General features: G+C 46.6%; 1 protein-coding gene across 1 annotated transcript in view; it reads left to right on the top strand.

Annotated features, from left to right (window-relative positions):
* The first annotated feature begins 4179 nt into the window (after positions 1–4179).
* ADGRB1 (adhesion G protein-coupled receptor B1) overlaps positions 4180–6000 on the top strand; it is a 651809-nt gene continuing 649988 nt past the window's right edge. Inside the window, exon 1 of the mRNA XM_066578727.1 lies at positions 4180–4370. The gene's annotated coding sequence lies outside the window, so the exon portion shown is untranslated. The remainder of the gene's footprint in view (positions 4371–6000) is intronic.

Below are 6000 nucleotides of genomic sequence, written 5' to 3'. Positions count from 1 at the left end.
AGTAGAATAGGATAGGTGGTGGTGCGGAGAGCACAACAGGTGAGGAACAATAGAGACAGCTGGACAGGTAAGAGACCTTTCACACGGGATGGAATAGGCTGCACAACGCATCGCAGGTTGCTGTAAATTCTGTACCGAAATCTGCAAGCTACCTGTGGATTTGGATTGGGAATTGAAAATGGTTCAAAATCTGCCTACAATTCTACATCCAAATCCACAATTAGACCTGCAGATTTTGGTGTAGAATTCTGCAACTGCGGATTCGGCTGCGTTTTCTGGGTGGGTGAATCCCCCTGATTTAAATGGCTATTAAGCCAAATGAGGTGCCGGTGTGCGTGGGTTAGCACAGCATTCTGTGCACCTCCCATAAACCTCTATGGACCTCTTTGGTATGCAAATGTGCACAACATAGAGCAGGTTCTATTTTTTTTTTTTTGCCCAAGAGAACTGCGCATGCAAAAAAAAGAGACGAGAATGAACCTATTAAAATCAATGGGTTCTGTTCTCCGCGTTTTGCGCTCAGGATTTTTCCTGCACGCAAAAACGCACTAAAATACAGTCGTCTGAAGAAGCCCTTTCTAGTAAAGACAGAAGAGAACCATTGAACTACAATGCAGGCAGCAGTGCAGGTTAGATTGGAGAATCAGTGAGGTCAGGTAGCACAGAAGCAGATGAGGTCATATGTAGACTAGAGATGAGCGAACGTACTCGGATAAGCACTACTCGTCCGAGTAATGTGCCTTATCCGAGTACCGCTGTACTCGTGCAGAAAGATTCGGGGCGCTCCGCTGCTGACAGGTGAGTCGCAGCGGGGAGCGGGGCAGAGCGGCCGGGAGAGAAGGAGAGAAAGATCTCCCCTCCGTTCCTCCCCGCTCTCCCCTGCAGCTCCCCGCTCCGCAGCGCGTCCCGAATCTTTCTGCACGAGTACAGCGGTACTCGGATAAGGCACATTACTCGGACGAGTAGTGCTTATCCGAGTACGTTCGCTCATCTCTAATGTAGACAGTAGGACAGATGAGGTGATGGAGCCACAGCAGAACAGGTAAAGTAGGGAAGAGACAGATGAGGTTACATATAGTCACATATAGACCACAGAACAGGTGAGATAATATAGAAGCAGGAACAGAACAGGTGAGGTGGGGTAAAGACAGATTAGGTGATCTAAATAAACAGCAGAGCAGGTGATCTAGTGTGGAGACAGATGAGGGTACATATAGCCACACATATAGGAGCAGAGCAGGTAAGGTAGAGGCATATAAGGTTACATGTAGAATTAGATACATATAGACAGCAGGTGAGGTACAGTAGAGACAGATGAGGTTATATATAGGCACATAGAACAGAACTGGTGAAGTAAGATAGAGACAGATGAGATTACATATAGACACATGTAGGCAGCAGGACAGGTGAGGCGAAGCCAGATGAGGTTACATATGGACATATATAGACTGCAGAACAAATAAAGTAATGTAGGAGAAGAACAGGTATGTCAGAAACATATGAGGTTACATATAGACATATCTAGGCAGCAGAACAGGTGAAGTAGGATAGATACTGATGATGTTACATATAGATACATAAATAGCAGGAGCGGTGAGGTGTAGACAGATGTGGTTACATATAGACACATATAGACAGGTGGGGTAGAGACAGGTGTGGACACATACATACAGAACAGGTGAGATAGGATAGATACAGATGATGCTACATATATATACATGAATAGCAGGACAGGTGAGGTGTAGACAGATGTGGTTACATATAGACATACATATATACTGGTGGAGTAGAAACAGGTGAGGACATATATAGACGTAAATAGGCAGGTGCAGAGGCAGCACTGGATTTCAGATGGCGTCAGGTTGTTCGCTACGGCACATCACAGAGCACAGACCTAAACACAGCAAATCTGGCATTAAGCAGTGAAGCAGCCCCCTTCCTTGGTGCTCGGTCTCTGCTTCTTCCTTCTTCACATATAATGGGCTGCAATGAGCCGCAGAATGAGATCTGCTGCCACTATCAGCACCCCGACATCACCCCACTGCTGCCTGCTACCACCAGCACCCGACATCACCCCACTGCTGCCTGCCACCACCAGCACCCCGACATCACCCCACTGCTGCCTGCTACCACCAGCACCCCGACATCACCCTACTGCTGCCTGCTACCACCAGCACCCCGACATCACCCCACTGCTGCCTGCCACCACCAGCACCCCGACATCACCCCACTGCTGCTTGCCACCACCAGCACCCGACATCACCCCACTGCTGCCTGCCACCAACAGCACCCCGACATAACCCCCCTGCTGCCTGCTACCACCAGCACCCCGACATAACCCCACTGTTGCCTGCCACCACCAGCACCCCAATATCACCCCACTGCTGCCTGGCACCACCACCACTCCATCACCCCACTGCTGCCTGCCACCACCAGCACCCCGACATTACCCCACTGCTGCTTGCCACCACCAGCACCCCGACATCACCCCACTGCTGCCTGCCACCACCAGCACCCCGACATCACCCCACTGCTGCCTGCCACCACCAGCACCCCGACATCACCCCACTGCTGCCTGCCACCACCAGCACCCCGACATTACCCCACTGCTGCTTGCCACCACCAGCACCCCGACATCACCCCACTGCTGCCTGGCACCACCACCACCCTATCACCCCACTGCTGCCTGCCCCCACCCCGACATCACCCCACTGCTGCCTGCCACCTCAGTGCCACTGTTGCCCCCTGTGCAGGGATGGCATCCCCGCTTCTGTCTGTGCCACTTTAAGGCTTTTCATTGATTCAGGCTCTGAGCTTTTGGCTATAAAGGGACATCTGTCCTAAGCTTGGATGAGCTGAGAACTCATTTCTGCATTTAACCCTCCGTTAGCCCCAACGAAGAAGACGAGGCAAGCAGCAGGCAATTTAATTACCCATTCCAAACCTCTCGCATGTCACTTAAAGACCCATATACCTACAGAACACTACAGCTAATGCCAGCAGTAAAGTCCTCCCATCGCATACAGATGTCTTTCCCCTTTCTTTTTTTTTTTTGCTATGGGCACAGCTCATTGGTTCGCTGTTGCTGAGATCTCCCGGTGTCAACTTGTGTTAGATGCTTCAGGTGCAAAAAAAAAAAAAAAAGGGACAAAAGAGAAAAATAAAAAAAAAACAAAAAACGTATATATACAGTACACACGGCTGTACACCGTCACCATGGTAACCTGCAGCTTGCACAGAGGGGGCTCAGTAGAGTGGAAGGGGCACCGAGTCTCTCCACTGACTTTCTTCAATCCCTTCCCACCATTAAAGTGTCTCAGTGGATAATCAAAGAGGCTGTAACTCCCAGGCACTGGCAGATGTCTTGAGATCTCGCTCTACAGTAGCTTTTTTATCCTTAGGTTCCAAGTTATTATCCGTAGCATCATCATCCTAGGAAAGTTCTGGTACAGAATTGTGCAAGCACTGCAGTAAAAAAAAAAACACAAGAGCCAGGATGCTTTTACTGCTCTTGTTCCAAAAAAGTCCAGAGTTCAAGCATTCATCCAATGGATAGTAAAGACCTCCACTTGTTTTTGGGTTTCGTTCTCAGGCTCTAAATGCACTCAACCCCCTGCAGCTGCCAACTTGCGCAGCACCACCAACTCCATCCTCCTCCTCAGCACCATCTAAGGCTGCTAAAAAAGCTTTCCCCCGCTTGCAAGCTGCAGAAAGCTGAGTTTACTTTGCCTCCTGTGTGTGTGGCTGGGTTGATGCATTTTATCCATGCCTCTCTCTGTCTCTGCCTTCCCTCCCTCCTCTCTTTTTTCCTCCTTTCACTCTCTCTTCCCCCACACACACACACATACACTCTCTCTCTCTCCCTCTCTTTCTCTCACTCTAATGTGTGATCTGGAAAGCTTATAAAAGCCTGATGTAATTCTTAATGCAGCCCCTGGCTACAAGGACTGGATCTAGATTCACAGAGTAGCAAGAAAAAAAAGGGAAGAAAATACCAGAGACAAGCAAATACTGAGCGGCGGATCTTAAGCAAGCAAACATCTCTCCGGGAAGCCAATTTTTTGTATTGTCGGAGAGCTTCGGTGAGGAAGACTTTGTATTGTGTCATTGGATGGAATCATTTCTTTGGCTTTTCTTGAAACTGGGGATTTGCACCTCCGTTACCAAAGGCTCTTCTTCCTCTCCTTCTTAATATCCATTCATTGTAAGGAGCAAGTTAAGGCATTAAGGCAAAGCTGCCTTGGGTTGAAGACTTTACACAAATTGGTCATTGTAGGGGGTGAGGATATGGCTTGTACTGGGCTACTTACTTAAAACCTGGAATTGGATTTGGAAGAAGAAGAGGGATTTCAAACACGAAAGAGTCCAAGGTAAGATAAAGTCCAGATTATTCTTGTTCAAGTTGAATGTTAAGCCTTGGTCTTGACTTCTTTAGGCTATTAAGACATCTCCAAGACTCTTAATGCCCCATTAGATATTGTCTACTCATGCCTATATAATCTGTATTGCTTATAGCCTATGAAACTATCAACTTTTACCTTTCTCACCCCCGCCCCCCACCCTCCCGATCCACCAGGTCTCCACCACAAAACCAAAGAAATGAAGGGAAATAAATGTATAAATATTTAAAAAGGGAGATGAAAAAGGAGTATTATGGTGTCATAAATAAATCAGTCCTTCAATAGTACACAGTCCCGGCTTTAATATACAGTGCTGCATTGAGAGACAGCGTTCCTAGGAGAGCAAGTCCTATCAGCACAGTGGGTCACTGCTGGACCCCTGCTACTGGAGCTCATGTTTGCACTGGAGGAGTCCAGATGATTAACCCAATGGGGGTTTTCTTTCACGTTGACAGCATTTTTTAAGGATTTGATGAGGATGCATTTTACAAACCCCTCCACATGTGGCATTTTCGGTACATTTCCCCATGTTCTTGCTCTGTCCATTGTATCCAATGGACAGGGATCGGGTTAGGGAGATAGCATGTGCTTATGATAGTTCCTACATGTCTCTCCCATAATAAATGAGTGTTAGGTGCATTCATTTCATTATGAAGGGCTTATTGTCTATGTGATGACCTTTCACAGCCACCTTAATCATTGCAAGTTCCTGCTTAATGCCAATGTATCTATTATGCATCACTGATGCTGTAAATGTTACATAGGGCTCCAGCATCCTACAGGCTTGCAGATGACTATACCAAGACTTAATCAGTGTGGGTAATTATTAGGTAACCTTGTCTGAATGGCTGGGCTCATAGAAGCTAATGGCACATTTAGTTCATCTCCAGTTTTTACAATCATACGACTATCTGATTAAAGGTTCGAATAAGCCAGACTTTGTAATTTAGTTATTAAAATGGAAATGCCACCGGCGTGAGAGGACAGAATATAAATGACTTCAGGCTAATATTTGAACCTGGATGAGATGGTAGGACAATCATACGATAAAAAGACCTGCAAGACCTCAGAAGGCATCGGCGTTCTTCAGATCCAATTGCGATGATGGTATATGGGGTAGAAAATGGAATTACAATATCTGGGACACTTAACAGCAGCTCCATGCATTTCCACTCTATGAACATTGTGAACTATAGGAGGTCTATATCCTACATCACATAAGAACCCTCAGATCTATGATGACTTGTTGAACAGGTCTTATTTCTACTGGAAGGAGCTTGGAGAACCCAATACCCTATGGTCCTCAATAATGGAGATGACCCCCTTTAGAATCACATCTGGGGTTCTTCTTATACAATAAAAGGTTGTTCTCTCTAGAGATAGTGGAGAGTTTAGTTAATAGCACTGAGATTTCCACGCTCCTATGCTATCCTACATTCCCAATGACTAATACCCGATAAGCGATTTAGTCTCAGCAAAGGCGAGAAAATTTTCACTGTGAGTTTATGCCTTGTGATTGCACCTGGCTCTGGAAATGCTGAGAGCTTTCAGAAATACACGGGGATTTTCTGCTCTATTTTAAGCACTGGGATGAGGATTT

Source organism: Eleutherodactylus coqui, chromosome 9 (genome assembly GCF_035609145.1).
Source record: "Eleutherodactylus coqui strain aEleCoq1 chromosome 9, aEleCoq1.hap1, whole genome shotgun sequence".
NCBI lineage: Eukaryota > Metazoa > Chordata > Amphibia > Anura > Eleutherodactylidae > Eleutherodactylus > Eleutherodactylus coqui.
This window is presented reverse-complemented; position numbering and strand designations above follow the sequence as displayed.